At 33.9% G+C, this 15997-nt stretch overlaps 3 long non-coding RNA genes across 3 annotated transcripts; 2 read left to right on the top strand and 1 right to left on the bottom strand.

Moving 5' to 3' along the window:
• Positions 1-1637: 1637 nt before the first annotated feature.
• On the top strand, positions 1638-8772 carry LOC130051342 (uncharacterized). Its single transcript, XR_008799810.1, has 2 exons — positions 1638-1795; positions 8662-8772. It is a non-coding gene; the product is annotated as an uncharacterized LOC130051342 (long non-coding RNA).
• Positions 8773-11486: 2714 nt separating this feature from the next.
• LOC130051344 (uncharacterized) lies at positions 11487-13879 on the bottom strand. Its single transcript, XR_008799813.1, has 2 exons — positions 13743-13879; positions 11487-13601 (listed from the first exon to the last, which is right to left on the bottom strand). It is a non-coding gene; the product is annotated as an uncharacterized LOC130051344 (long non-coding RNA).
• LOC130051341 (uncharacterized) lies at positions 13595-15596 on the top strand. Its single transcript, XR_008799809.1, has 2 exons — positions 13595-14273; positions 14742-15596. It is a non-coding gene; the product is annotated as an uncharacterized LOC130051341 (long non-coding RNA).
• Positions 15597-15997: the final 401 nt, after the last annotated feature.

Genomic DNA, 15997 nt, shown 5'->3' with positions numbered 1-15997 from the left:
TTATTACATACCATACATTTTATAATTAAATCATACCGTGCTGATTTGAGAAACTCTTTGAAGTTCTAGTGAACAACATGAAGGTACAAGTAGATACGTATTTATCATATTTACATTAGGAAAAAAACACGTGAAAACTAAGATTGATATCTAGCAAATAACATAACTAAAATAAAAAACCGTATATCTGTGTACTATTCGCTGATTTTTAATTTGTTAAACACACATATATAATACAGTAGCTTATAGTTGAGTTATAGTAGTCATCATAATATCCCTGTGTCTATCTTGGTAAATATTTTTCAAATTCACATAACTTATTTTGAAGAAAAAATGTTATCTTGTACATACCTATGTCTCTAAACTTTCATATTAGTGCAGGATAGCGAAAATGACTTCCTAGTTTTGTATTGATTTTACAATATTGTTTTTGAACACAATATTTTACTTGATATGTTATGCTGACATACGTTGTATATGCAGAGCATGTTACCTGTAAACAATTTGCTGATATGCTTTAAAATCTACATTTTCCAGAACATCTGCCTTTTCAATAAATCGTTCACCAATCTCGTATAAAGTCGGCAATTCGCAAATTATATGGTCAATATGATTATCTTGTTTCCCTATATAACCTATCTTTGGGTCAAATGATGTTTGAGGTAATTCATACCGATTATAAGGCCTTTCTTGGGACATTGATTTTGACTAGGGAATACTTCATTTACCTGTTCAAAAGAAAGGGATCATGGTGGGTGTGAGCGGTTGACAGGGGATACGTAATCGTCCTAGGCACCTGATACCACGTCCAGTTTGTCGTTGGGTCCATGTTTTCCTAATTCTTTATTCTGTATTTCTTGCAGGATTTATGATATTGATCACTGCTCGTTATTTTTGTCTACCATCCTTTTACTTTTGCATACCGGTAATAGCACATGTTTTTACATTTAAAATACAAAACTACATATCAAAAATGTAAATATAATGAATAGGTATCTAGGTTATTTTCAGGGATATACATAATCGGATCGGACAATCATACGAATTACTTCATGTTTCCATATAATTCAAAAACATTCAACGTAGACATATCTTTTCGTTTATGTATTTTTCTAATCATATATTTACTAAGACATCATGGATTTTCTTTAGTTCTATGTCGTGTTCCTTAGAAATTGCTAAGACAAACCACATGTATTTTACTTATATATTTGTTCTTGTATTCGTTATCATAATTGACCTAATCAAATACATGTTTTATTGCCGTCCTCCTTCAAGATTGAAATATATCCAGATATTTTTCTCCACAATGTCTATGCAAGGTGAAGATAACGAACAGTGATCAATCTCAATATCAATACCGATGAAAATAATCGTAGTATATTTATATATAAACACAATATATATATATATATATATATATATATGTGTGTGTGTGTGTGTGTGTGTGTGTGTGTGTGTGTGTGTGTGTGTGTGTGTGTGTGTGTTCGCGCATTATGCCGGGACTTACGACACGTATAAGGTTACACACGAGCAACCTACGACATTTTCAGAACCTACGACACAAAAGTGTGTCGTAGGTTTGCAGACCCCTTGAAATCGGAATCTTTCATCGTGTTTTACCCAGAAAATACAAAATTTTGTATAGTGTGAATTTCCGGGTTACACACGACTTTTGTTACACACAACACCGAGCCATAATGGGGTGCTTACACACTTTGCATCCTTGCCATATTCGCGCATGCGCAAAAAAAACTTCCTACGGAAACAAGGTCGAGTGGATGACAATGCAAATGTAAGTGTTTTTGTTTATCTAATTGAATATAAGTAGTCAATTAATGATTTAAAATTGATATTTTTGTTCCCGTCCGTTTAGTTTGAATACATTGGGGTATGTGATGTATCGTTATTCTGCAGTAATGGTGAGAAAAAGTAAGTTGACCTTTGACACGACTAATTAAATACAATTAGATGCGTGTAAGCTTAAATAGTTCAATGGTTTTCATTTTCTGTATGTTTTTGTGTTTGTTTTATATCATCATGATTATCTTCAGTATTTTGGTTTATCATTGATTTGACAAAATGTTTTACAAATACAGAATCAAGGAATAGTTAGAATTTCCTCTTCAATACAATATCGGTGTACACGTTTTTTTTTTAGACATATGAACATCGTTAAAAGCAACAATTCTCTAAATATTAAATGAGAATTGAATTATTATACACAGTATATTTGTCATTCTTTGATGAATATGCGTATCTTAATGTATAACATTGATATATAACAAACTGACGAACAACTGGAATTTCCTCTTTAGAATATTCTATCTTAGCTTGGCAAAATATTTTCAATATTTTCAAAGATATAAACCCCGTTTCATAGCGACAATATCAAAGAAAATTAAACAAGTACATAGCTCCAAAAAATTGGGTCTTTATTACCACTATTTTTTTATATTATTAACTGGTAACCGGTGGATAGCTCCAGCCTCTTTCCCCTTAATAAGGAAGGTGTCGTCAAGCGCGGTTAAACAAGTTCTTGGGGAAAATATTGTTTACCTTATTTTAAGAAATTGTTTAGATTTCATTTTATTCCAACATCGACCAGTTGCAAAGATTTTGGGTGAATTTATCTGATGGTTGATTTTACGCCATGGCTATAAACAACTTTATATAATATGTTGATTTATAGGCGTTGAAAGAAATTTCCAAATAAAGGATGTTGAAATCAAATGGGACAATGACATTTAAAGTATGTGCGGTTCAAGTGTCTCTCATCAATATGAATAGAATGGAAAATAAAGTAATTTGTCCCAAAATGAAGTCCCCCCCCCCCCTTTCTTCTCTCCAACCCCATCCCCATTTGTGCTTGCAGCTAGATCCAGTGTTTTCATACCAGACCAAATTCATGTTAAATTATCAATGTTTGTCCTGTTAAGAAGATATACTTTTTAAGTAAATGGAAACTCCAATCTAGTTCACTGAATTTATGAAAAGGCAAGAGCAGATCCGGATTTCTCTCTCTCTCTCAGAGTGTTGCCAAATCGGTGTAACTTAAATTAAAAAAAAATAAAGGGGTTTCGGTCAAGGGCTACCGCTATTTTTAGAGCGACCCTGAACACTAGCGACAGCGATCACCGCTACACCGGCACCAGAACATGTACAGACTGTTCAATCGAGTGGGGAAGATCCCCATGGCTTTTTGTAAATTTCATATAAAATTGCAGAAATGACATTTTTTATCTTTGTTTATTTTTTTACTTATTCAATTGTAAGAAATCAGATACTATTTATATGTATTTCTAAAAATAAAATAGAAAAAAAAAATAAATCCATTACGAGATTCGAACTGGGTACATGTTATCGTGAGTTTCATAGACATCTCTAACGATTACGTAACAGTGTTTTAATCTTCACACTCTTGTTATTTCACACTCTCAAATAAATGAAGTTATGTAAATCAATTTTGTGTAGCCTATGTTTCAAAATATTATCTGTATTTTGCACCATTTACAAATATAAAATAGTATTGTTAAAAATTCAGAAGTTTTTGAATTTGTCAGCACTTGGAGATTATTTTTCTCGTGCCGTAGACCGACTGAAGAAGAAAAAAAAGGGGTCAGATTATTTTCTTAGTGCTGTGTTTAAAGTCATGTATTAGTAAGTATAAAATGAGGATATCATTGTTTATAGACATCAGTCAGTGCTGCATATACATGTATTACCATTGTCTGTCTGTCTGTTTACCAGTATTTACAGGTATCTGAATTTTTAATCAGCTGTTAATCAGTAAATGGATACAAATAGAAAAATGGGAGGGGGGATGCATATAGATAGATAGATAGTGTATTTATCATCTATTTATAGAGATAGAGTGTTTCCCTTTTATTTATTTATATATATTTATTGATTAAAATACCTGTGCAGTATAATGATTATTGTCCATGTCTGTTGTAGGGGTAGTGGTAAAATAGTATGATATACATGTATGTATGATATTTTAATAATATTAACAATGAACCTACATTGTAATATTTTTGCCATAGTGTGTATATGAATTCTAGGTATCAGGACAACTCGCCCCCAAGACAACTCGCCCTCAAGACAACTCACTCCCTCATCGGGACAACTCGCCCCTAAGACAACCCGCCCTCAAGACAACTCGCCCCCTCTCTTGAGATAATTCCCTCCTACATATCATACATGTTTACAATTATTATTTTTGGTCTAAATCCAAGAGGTGTATTACCAAAAATTAATGAATTTCTTATAGATAGTATATACATCACAGACAATAAGACGTGTTCACATTAACACCGAACTTCGTGTCTTTTTATGCAAGACGAAAGATTTTAGTGGAAATCCAGTGTTTGGGTTCAGTAAATTGATCATCACTTTTATGTACATGTAAAATATATAATTTCAGCGGAAACAAGTTAGCGTTTGGTATAGGGAGAGTATTAGCTTGGTCTACAGCTGACGTAGTATAATTATCAATAATCTGCGTCTGTTGTTAAATCTAATTGTTTGATTTCCCCCAAGCTGTTATAAATTTACTTCAAACGTTATGAGTTACTCATCATCAGAGTTCTTTACACTTTGAAATTGCCGCGTAAAAAGAATCACACCGCGTAAAAAGAATCAGTAAAGCAAAGCCGTTATAAAATTTCTAAAATGGGAATTTTATTTTTCAACGGGTATTAGTTGAGAAATGCATTAAAAGATAATTACATGTATCAGAATATTCATGCTTCACCTTTACACTTATGTATACTATATCGATAAAAAAACACCCACAACCTTAAAATTTTCTCAGTATTAGAGACATTTAATCAATTACCTGAAGATCAGTAAATATAATTTTCCTTGCCAATTTATTTATGAAAAATATAACTTTTTTTTGAAATGCAATAATTAAATATATGTATAATTCTATTAGAATTTACCATTCGTGTTAAAGTATGAAAGAAAAAGACGTATCTTTATAATTGTAATTGTAATTAAAAGATTTATATAGCGCCCTATCAACATTAGTTCTCTAAAGCGCTTTACAAATGTGAAAGAAAAGATAATATAAAATCGATGTGCACATTCATGTGAATAAAATATTCATAGTGTCTGAATTAAAATGCATAAATATTATTATTAATATAGAGCGATATGATATGATTACCCTAATAACATATGAAACAATTTAAAACAACCCTTAGGAATAATTAAATACATAACAAGGACATAGGCATAATAACAAACAGCAGGTTTTTTTTTTTTTGGGGGGGGGGGGTTGTTGTTTGGTTTTTGTTAACAGCACTGTAAGAGCTGTATGTAAGAGCACTAAGTATATAAAAATAATCACAAATTAAAAGCTAATTTAAAGAGATGCGTTTTGAGGTCCACTTTAAAATTAGACAATGAAGTACATTGTCTGAGTTTAAAAGGCAGAGAATTCCAGAGACTCGATGCAGCTTTGTCCAAACGTCGATCCCCATATGTTTTCGTACGTGTCCGAGGTACCTGGAGAAGATGCAGAGATTCGGATCTTAGTGATCGTGTGGGATTGTAAAATGTAAGGATATCCTTTATGTAAACTGGAGATAGGTTGTTGGGAGATTTGAAAGTATGAAGAAGTATCTTATATTGAATTCTGTATTGAACTGGGAACCAGTGAAGATCTATTAGAACAGGAGTAATATGGTCGGATTTTTCTTAGCGTGTTATTAATCTTGCAGCTGTGTTTTGTGCCCTCTGAAGTTTGCTGGTGTGTTTAGAATGAACACCATAAAGCAATGCATTTCCGTAATCTAATCTGAATGTAACTAGCGAGTTTACTAGAGTTTTACATGCTTCATCATTGATAAATGTTAAAAGTGTAAATAACACACACAAAATAAAAATAAAATGTGATAATATATTTATATATAATATTGGGGGCAGGGTTTGACACTAAGGCACGCCCGACCGACCGAGACTACTAAATGATAGGTCTGGTCGGGTAAAATGTTTATTTACTAGTCCGACTGGTCGTGTTAAAAATATGAACAAATTTAAGAAACTTTACTTTAAATAATAAGATATTTTATTCATAAAAAAATAACTGTAAAGAGTTTGCGAGCAATTTTGAACCACATGATGACATAATCTCTATCTTTAGTTCTAATAAGTCGCGGTTGTAAGTGATGTTCTACGACATCTACACATTGTTAATGTGTGTAAAGTTATGTTTTGGTTAAATAGAATTATTGAATTCACTTTCTTTAAAAAAAACACCAAAACAGTTCATTTGAAATGAATATAAGAAAGTGTTTATTAAACATATGTGCGGGAATGTTTATATAATCAAATATGAAATCTCGTCCTCAATGAAAGCAAAAGATGTCTCAAGAAAGAAAAAAAAGGAAAACGTTGGGAAGAAACAAAGCAGCTAGGGCTTATGAAATAGAAATTAAAAAAAAAATATTGAGGTCAATTTATTCTAAATGGATTAAAGAATTTCCGTGCCGGTGAAAATTTAATGAAACTGAAAATAGGGTTGAAAGTAAAAGCATCAAATTGAATGACGAGATTAAAGATTTTTTTGAGACAATTAAATGCATTTTAGTTCAAACTTAACGTTTTTCATTTAAATTAAGTACATGTATTTAGATATGGATAATCTTATAAGATTTTTTTCTGGAACGTTGGTCAGGGCTAGTGGATGTAAGGTCAGGTCTATCAAAAATCATTTTAAGTAGCCCGATTGGTCTAGTGCCCCAAAAAGTTAATGTCAAACCCTGGGGGGCGAGTGTCTCAAGAGAAGGGGGCGACTTGTCCTGAGAGAGGACGAGTTGTCCTAAGAGGGGGCGAGTTGTCTTGGGGGCGAGTTGTCCAGCATTCGAATTCTATTGGTATCAATTATATAGTAGGCCTAGTCAGAATACTATTCTACTTCTATTCAGTAGAAATAGAGCAACACATACAAGAATATTTAAGCTTACATTTATGTATAGTAGTCTGGTACCACTAAATATATTAAGTTGAGTGTTCATAATATGTTAAAAATTCAGATCATGATGTTTATTTACATGTCAGAGGGCATAAACATGCACCATACTTTTCATGAAGCACCAACACTCTTCATGAAGTATGCTGGCGTAAAGCGCAGCAGTTCAGGGTACCTGTAAAGTGCGAAACGAAATCGAAACGAAACGAAATATACCGAAACGAAACGAAATCCACCGAAACGAAACGAAATATGTCGAAAGGAAACGAAACCCACCGAAACGAAACGAAACCTACCTAAGCGAAATGAAACAAATTGTATAACCGAACTCTTTTAATTATAATAATTAAAAATGGCATCTTAGGCCCCTGTGAAAGTTACCACATATCAATAAAATTCACCTCCCCTTTGATGCTTAACTGATACAAAGTTTTAAAAGTTGGAAGGGTGGGGTGGGGGGTGAGTAAGCACAAAGTACATAATAACTTGTGCAATTAGTTTCGGATCCATAAATTTCAGAACGGAGGGTTACAGTCTCACAGGTCAGAGGTTTGGGGAAACACACTAAACGAGGAGTGGGGTCACCGGCGTTGGATCCGCCTTTGGGCATAAATACATGTTTCAGTATTTTTTGCTCTAAAGATAAATATATGTATACATGTGGATATTGTGTATTTGTATGTAGTATATCAAACGGTGGATTCTGAGTATGTCCCCCCGTTCTCTTTGTAATTTCTGCTTCCCATGTTCATAAGCCTTTTGATTTTACAAAATGCTGACCTCCTCCTGATATTATTACATTAAAAAAATTCCGTTTTCCGTCCCGTTTTCAATTCCCCGTCTTAGCAACACCCCAAATGTATAGAGTTATCTTTAGACCCACTACATATCAATAATAATTTTTAATAATGCATGTATAAATATATCTTACTGAATTGCATTCATATAATATGGTATACTATTCAATTTTTTTTCCATTATTGAAAGTACTCGCACCTCAGCAGTTAAAGATAAAATAAGAGGTTAAGAGCTCTTTCTGCTTACAACTTTCTCAGACACTATTTTCTTCAAACAATGTATCTATGCCCAAAAGCGGATCCAACGCCGGCGACCCCACCCCTTGTTTCGTGTGTTTCCCCAGACCTCTGAGACTGTAACCCTTCGTTCTGAAATTTATGGATCCGAAACTAATTGCACATGGTATTTAATCAACTTCGGATATGTACTTTGTGCTGACTCACCCCCTTCCAACTTTTAAAACTTTGTATCAGTCAAGCCGAAGGCCTACATCAAAGGGGAGGTGAATTTTATTGATATGTGGTAACTTTCACAGGGGCCTAAGATACCATTTTTAATTATTATAATTAAAAGAGATCAGTTATACAATCTGTTTCGTTTCGGCGGATTTCATTTCGTTTCGATTTCGTTTCACACTTTACAGGTACCCAGCAGTTCATGCCCTTAAATACTTTAAAAAATTAAAATTATTTCTTAAATATGCATACATGTATTTGTACTTTAATAATCCATGTTTAGGAAATATTTTCATGTTATATATGTTAATCATATGTGTCACCATGCAATGTTAGATTGAAAAATAAAATAAATACATGTGTATATGCAAGCTAATGTTTCATTAGATTCTTTGCATTTGATTTTAATGTCAAGTTTCTTTTTCATAGTTGACGCAACAGATTATGAGATACAGATGAAACATGCAGGGAACCATGTAAATGATTCTGAAAGTGGCTACCCAGGTGCTGTTTAAGGAAGCTTGTAATAGGAGTGGAAAACCACCCAAAAACTATGTGTCTCAAAATGCCAGTAGAGAGATAGAAAGAAGAGAGGAACTAGCTGGGATATCATTATGAAGAACCTAACCTCCTTGGAGTCAAGTATGTGACAAATTATTCATATAAATAATCATCCATGTCACCATGAGATCGAAATTAACTTTTTAACCACAAGAAATTTTAGGTACTGTATTCTTTTCCTACTAGGCTCCAATTCGAAATTTAACCAGCATTTTTCAATCGATTGCTTTTTTTCAGGAATTTAATAAACTAAGCACCCCTTTTATCAAAATAAATGAGAAGAAAGTGCAATATCAAAAACAAGATTGGAATTTCTTTCCTTAAACATTTTTAAATGAATTATCAGGCAATGTATCATTGGTGGGGGTCATAGGGAACATCTATGCAGCATGTACTCACTATCCAGAGGTCCTCCACCTACAATTTACAGCATTATGTGGCTTGAACCTTAAGACTGTTAGTGTGTATTTAATTATCTCTCTCTCTCTCTCTCTCTCTCTCTCTCTCTCTCTCTCTCTCTCTCTCTCTCTCTCTCTCTCTCTCTCTCTCTCTATATATATATATATATATATATATATTTCTATTTACTCAATCCTGTGTGTAATCATGCTTAGCAACTATCCAGTATGTTTCTGTGTAACATGTTCTCAGCCATGCGGATGTTTTTCGTTAGATGTCATTTTTCTCCCGACGAGTGAGGGGAAAATATCCCCTTACGAAACAGCCTGTAGAGAAATAAATGTTATGTGATTGAACTCCATCTGATCATCAATTTATATATATATATATATATATATATATATATATATATATATATATATATTTATATATATATATATATATATATATATATATATATATATATATATATATATATATATAATCAGAATGACACATTTCATAAAAAACAATCATTTATATATATATATATATATATATATATATATGTGTGTGTGTGTGTGTGTGTGTGCGTGTGTGTGTGTGTGTGTGTGTGTGTGTGTGTGTGTGTGTGTGTGTGTGTGTGTGTGTGTGTGTGTGTGTGTGTGTGTGTGTGTGTTTGTAAGCCCTGTCAATTGAACCAGTGAATAAGAAGGCACACGTGTAAATCAACACGGTGTCGGCCAAATGAACACGAAAATGGTGGTGTTCAGTTGGATTTTTATAAAAATCAGCATAAAATCATGAAATAGTTCATCTACCATCAAAATCCTGAAGTGTTTACTTAACAGGATTTATGAGATGTGTGTAACAGGTGTGTAAAGATTTAGCACTCGTCCATCTTTTTTCCTTGCGAGCATGGCTTACACACTTTCGAAGTGCGCATGTTCTGTTTTAAATGACGTAATTTGTGATGTCATCATAATGGAGATTTCCAGGGAAAGAAGTTGGCCCATCTGAGGTAAGTAAACACGGTTGAAAGAAATTTTTTGCATATTAACAATGGGTTTTTTATTAGACAGACTGATTAAATGGTGTTTCATACCGATCGTGTTATGTACAAGTACCCAAGTTACTGAAAATTTTGATGATAAAAGTGATAAATCTGCGTGAACTGTTTGTTTTTTCTAAAATATAATCTTTGCAGTTAATGTACTCTGTATACTAAGAATTCATATTGATTTTGGATAGAATTTCACATTTTAAAAAAAATAGATATGCGCCCGGTCCTTAGGAATCAACCCCACCCCACCCCTCCACACGGCACTTTTGTTTTTGGACCACGGTATCCCCCTTTTCATCTGTCTCCCTACTTTGAAGTTTTTTCCAACGCCATGACATAAATAGATAAATAAATAAAATGCAAAAATAAAAACGAAAGATATATTATATGTATTCGGATTGGCACATTTCACTTTGTCCGGGCCGGGTTGAAATTCCCGAGGCTGCATGTGTACATTACGCCGCACTGCTTGCAGTAAGTACATGGTACAGGTGCACCGCATAGGTATGTAACTACTAAGACTATAAACCAAACAGAATATGATATGTAAAACTATTACTCTGAATGCATTTTACTTGTTTACAATGTATGTAGCCTGTCGGGCTGTGGTGTCACACGCGTGTTTTACACGTGCACTTTAGGTGGCAGTGAAGGAAATTCGAATGATGTATGGATTATTGTCTCCTGGTAACTTTGGCAGTTAACTTTTGCTTTCAATCTACTTTTTAAGAATAATACAACCCTCGCTAATCATTGCCAAGCTGTATTTCGATCTTGGAAGAACCCCTCTGAAAATACAGCAGGATATCCCAGGAAGTCCCGAGACAAAATCCCAGGATTCATCAGGATTGTCCTGAAAAGTCCTGCTTTTTTGAAACTGAGATTGACAAGGAATTAGAGGGACGGTATTGGCAGTGGGACATTTCAGGATAATTTGAACACTTAAATTTGCCTTTTATAGTCCTGCAAAGTCTCACTTAATCCTGCAATCTGAAAGGGGAAAAAGTGGGATTATTCTGGACATGTCTTGGAAAGTCCCAGTAGACAGGACTGGGATTTTGCAGGATTTTATTGGATCTCCCTAAAAATCCTGCTTTTTGAGTTGATGCAGGACTCCTGGAAAGTCCCAATTTATCCTACTAACCTGTTTTGGTCTTTAACCCTACTGTGGAATAAAACTCAAGATCCAGGATATGTGATGTCTTTTCTGTAAAAGTGGCAATTAAGAATGAAATTACGAATCAAAATGATAATCTGATAATAAAATTTATTTAACATACATATACATAAATTTCAGCAATACTTATATGAACTTCCAAAGCAAGTACTTTGAAAAGTTCATTTAAATTATGGCTGGGGTGAGCTAAAAAGCACTATTTCTTACGTAAACAAATAATTAAACAAGAGGTCCATGGGCCACATCGCTCACCTTAGTCATCTTGGTCCATATTTAAAGATTTCCCATATACTTGTATGTAAAACTTTTGTCCCTATAATGTGGCCAAAACCTATCCTTGGGGGCCACGATTCAGAGTTGTCACTAGAAAATATTGAAGACGAGTCCCGGTATCATGGTTTGTAAGCAGCTTGAGTCCCATGAAAATTTGACGAGTCCCATGAAAGTTGAATTAAAGAGTCATTTAGATTTTTCCTACACCTTTATTTATACCGAGTGAACACAAGCTAATGTCGTACCTCTGTTCACTTTCATCTTCAACAAATGACAAAAATCAGTTAATTTTCGTCTAGCCCATGCATAACAGTGCAGTGATCACTTTGTACACATGAAATTAAAAGTAATCATTCACGACTCGGTCTCATACAACTAATTGCCCATTGCAAACAGAATTACTTCCCCGAATCCTCTATCATCGTTACAACCCTATTCAGTATTAAACAAAATTTTAATTAAATAATTATTGTGATAAAATAGATGCGTACTAATTTTGTTTGTAAAATGATGTAAAATCTACCAAAGTTTACAAACTACGCTACTTTCAATTCCAATAAAAATGGCTACCGGAAGACAAACATTTATAATTAAATATAGATCCTGATTTGTAAAAAAAAAGAAAAAGAAACATATATAAATAACTGCCTGTGAGTGACAAAATGTTTTTTTACTTTGTATCTAAATTTCAATATTATATTCTAATTTGCACCTAATTGACTGCACTAAACGCACAAGTTGGATTGGGACACTGTGAACTCGGTGGTATCATCTCGGTTCACATTAGAGCGTAACGTTTTACCTAGATTTTTTCCTATGAGTTTTAATTAATACACAAATCAGGGCTTCTAAGTAAAATTATGATTTTTACTCAGAGTCCGAGACACGTCTGCGGGACTCGCCATATCAGACAAACCCCAATGAAATTTCTGTGATCCTATTCTTGCGTTAGTGACAACCCTGTGAATTTTACAAACTTGAGTCTACACTATGTCGGGAAGCTTTCATGTAAATCTCAGCTTTTCTGGCCAAGTGTTTCTTGAGAAGACAATTTTCATAAAGATTTTCCCTGTATATTTGTAAGTAAAACTTTGATCCCCTATTGAGACCCAATCCCCCCCGGTCATTGGTTTTAACAAACTTGAATCTGTACTATGTCAGGAGGCTTTTATGTAAATTTCAGCTTCTCTGTCCCAGTGGTTCTTGAGAAGATTTTTGAATGACCCCACCGTATTTTTGCGATTATCTCCCCTTTTAAGGGGCATGGCCCTTCATTTGAACAAACTTGAAAGCCTTTCACCCAAGGGTGCTTTGTGTCACTTAGTTTGGTTGAAATTGACCCAGTGGTTCTGGAGAAGATGAAAATGTGAAAAGTTTTCGTCGACGACAGACAACGAACAAATTTTGATCAGAAAAGCTCACTTGAACCTTTGGCCCAGGTGAGCTAAAAAAAATTTTTTAAACAGGTATTATCAAATTGTCCCTCAAGTTGAATTTTGTTTATCTTGATGTCACTGGTAACCTGGTTCAAAGATCTATTTCTTCGACTCGTGGGTGGGGGAAGGTGGCTCCAGACCTAAACAACTTGAGACGGTCTCTCATCTTGTTTCTAACTTCTTTGAGGGCCATCTCTGGATTTTTCTCTGGTACAGAGGCTTAAAAGATAGCATAATGAATTATTTGAGAGGTTGCATAACAGGTTTTGTAAATGAACATCATGCAAAATTTAAAATATCTATGTCTTGAACTTGTATATATGCACCTTCTGCATCGTCTTCCCTTTTATCTAAGCCATCTTTGGTCTCACGGGCGTTTTCCTGTCACACTGCATGATGTCGGTTCATCCACTGAAAACAGTGCCTTATTAAAAGTCACTTGATGATATTCTACATTCATAACTATCTCTTCAAGTCCATGCTACAATGAAAGAGAACAAGTACTAGATAAAAATATTGGAAACAGGATGATAATTTGTTAAGGTGTGACAATTCCACTAGACTACCAAAAAAAATTTTGAAAAAAGACGAATTATTACAAACCAAAAGTAAAAATACTAACCAGCAACGCCGTGTATTTTGAACAACTAGGCCTATCCCCCAGTTTCTGAGTGTAAGGTGAATCCTATATTCCTATCTGGAATCCATTCCATGCTTGATTGCATACTGATTCTGTTGAATGTCCTCCATCCTTGCGAATATTTCCCTGACTTCGCGCCCAGAAAGGAACATTGAAAAAAAAGCGCTTTGATCACTTGCGTGAACGTCACGTCGTACACTGACTGACTCGTCCCCAGGTCAACACGTAACCAAAAGACGACCAGTAAAAAGTTATACAATCGACCAGTGGAAACCCAGTGTATAAGACTTCATATATATACATATGATATATTTTATACATGATATATCTTATATCGAATTAGAACGGGGAGAAGAAAAAAACACGACAAGCTTCGTACATTGTACAAGTTGACCGAAACGACATCACCGGAAGTTACAACTTTCAAAGAAGTCATTTATGATTTAAAGATTTGTGAATGGAAATCAATAACATCGGAATGAAAAAGGACTACGGGGTAACGGATGACACTCTGTAAGTACCATATGCTTATTTTGTTTACGTTTGTAAATGATTACATGCATTGGAAAAATACACGCTTGATCGCTGGACCACTCGAAATTCCTCGATACAATCATTCTATTTACAGCTTAACATATCAAAACAAGCTACTCTTTTTTTAACGTAAACCATTGACTGGTTCGATCTAGATGGAAAGGGTATAATCACCAGAACATTGTATCATTGATATCCATCATTATGATTCTGTTTCGATCAGTTGACCTTGTTCTGTAATTATTACTGCTTCGTAAAATAACTACGGACAGTACGGTTACAAAATTTAGCATGGCAAGCTGATTGTATCCATCAGTGATAATTTATTGCTATTTGCACCTCAAAACATTGATGTGTCAAAGAAACTTTTCTAAATATAAAATTTTTAATCAGTGTCTTGAAAATTAAGTTTCTTCATTAATAATTTGTAATTAATTATTATTGCAGGAGATTGAGAACCCAAAAGGTACATGCTGTGCAAGAAAGATGTAAACATGCGAATTCCTAAATGTACTAAATATTAAAACATCAACTGCAATCTTCAGTGGTGACATCCAAAAGTTAATATGCCATTGGTACTTCAAGTGATACGACCGTGACATTGGAAAATCCTTTTAACTTATCATCACTTGAGCCTGAATTGCAATCCTTTTGATACAGACATTTTTTAAAGTTCAGTTTTGAACATTAATGCTGCTGTGTCATCTCTGGAAATGGAAAAGCCTACCACAGAATCTGATGAATTTTTTAACATTCTTTCACAAAAAGGGATCTTCTTTATTTTGAAGAAGGTAGCCCAGGAACTGGAAATCTGTTATCAAAATGATCTTAATAATACACTGGACAATATTCTAACCTTAAAAAAAACATGACAAACCCGATTGAACTCCTGTGATGAAGCATCTCAAAACTCAAATTATGGTAGTCTTTCAAGTGACATTGAGGATTTCAATAGTGCATTTGACAGTAAAGTGATTTTTATTCAAGTTCAGATTGTTGTCATTATAAATTTATAAGAAGTGTTCTCATAGCCAACATTTTTCAAGTCTACTTTTGATGAAATATAGTCTTTTCTATTACAACTTATTATGACATGATTGTTGTTGTATACATAAATGTTCTTATCCACGAATCATTCACTGTTCTTATAGGTTTTTTTTTTTAGCCTGAACTATGTAGCAATGACATGTCAAGGTAATCCAGAAAATGTAAAATCTTTTCTTTGATATGACAAGGATTTAATTTTGTAACAATTAATATCTAAAAGTCCTGTAACCCTCATTAAAGTCCTTTATAATCTGACTTTACTGGTTGTAAGATTTTGAGGGTAATTGCAAGACTTCTCTCTTTGCATACTTTTAATACGAAGTCCTGGAAAGCAATGTAAAGTCCTGCATTATCTTGAATGTATCAAGTATGAGATTTTTAGGGAATTTCTGGGACGATGTTTTCGTCTTCATTTTATAATAAAGTCCTGAAAAACACAAGAATGTCCTAGAAAAACCTGCTGCTATGAGAGTGGGACATTGTAAGACATTTAGGTAATAAATATGTCCTAGAAATTCTTGCAAAGTCACTCTTGATGTAAGTGGGATATTCCAGGACAAATGCAGAAACATGAAGTCCTGTATTATCCCACTGCATTAGGACATGGGAGAAGTGGGACTTCACAAGGAAGTCCCAGGACTTCCAGGGATATCCTT

The sequence above is a fragment of the Ostrea edulis genome, chromosome 1 (genome assembly GCF_947568905.1).
Source record: "Ostrea edulis chromosome 1, xbOstEdul1.1, whole genome shotgun sequence".
In the NCBI taxonomy this organism is placed as follows: Eukaryota; Metazoa; Mollusca; class Bivalvia; order Ostreida; family Ostreidae; genus Ostrea; species Ostrea edulis.
Note: the sequence above shows the minus strand (reverse complement) of the source record. Positions and strands in the feature narration are given on the sequence as shown.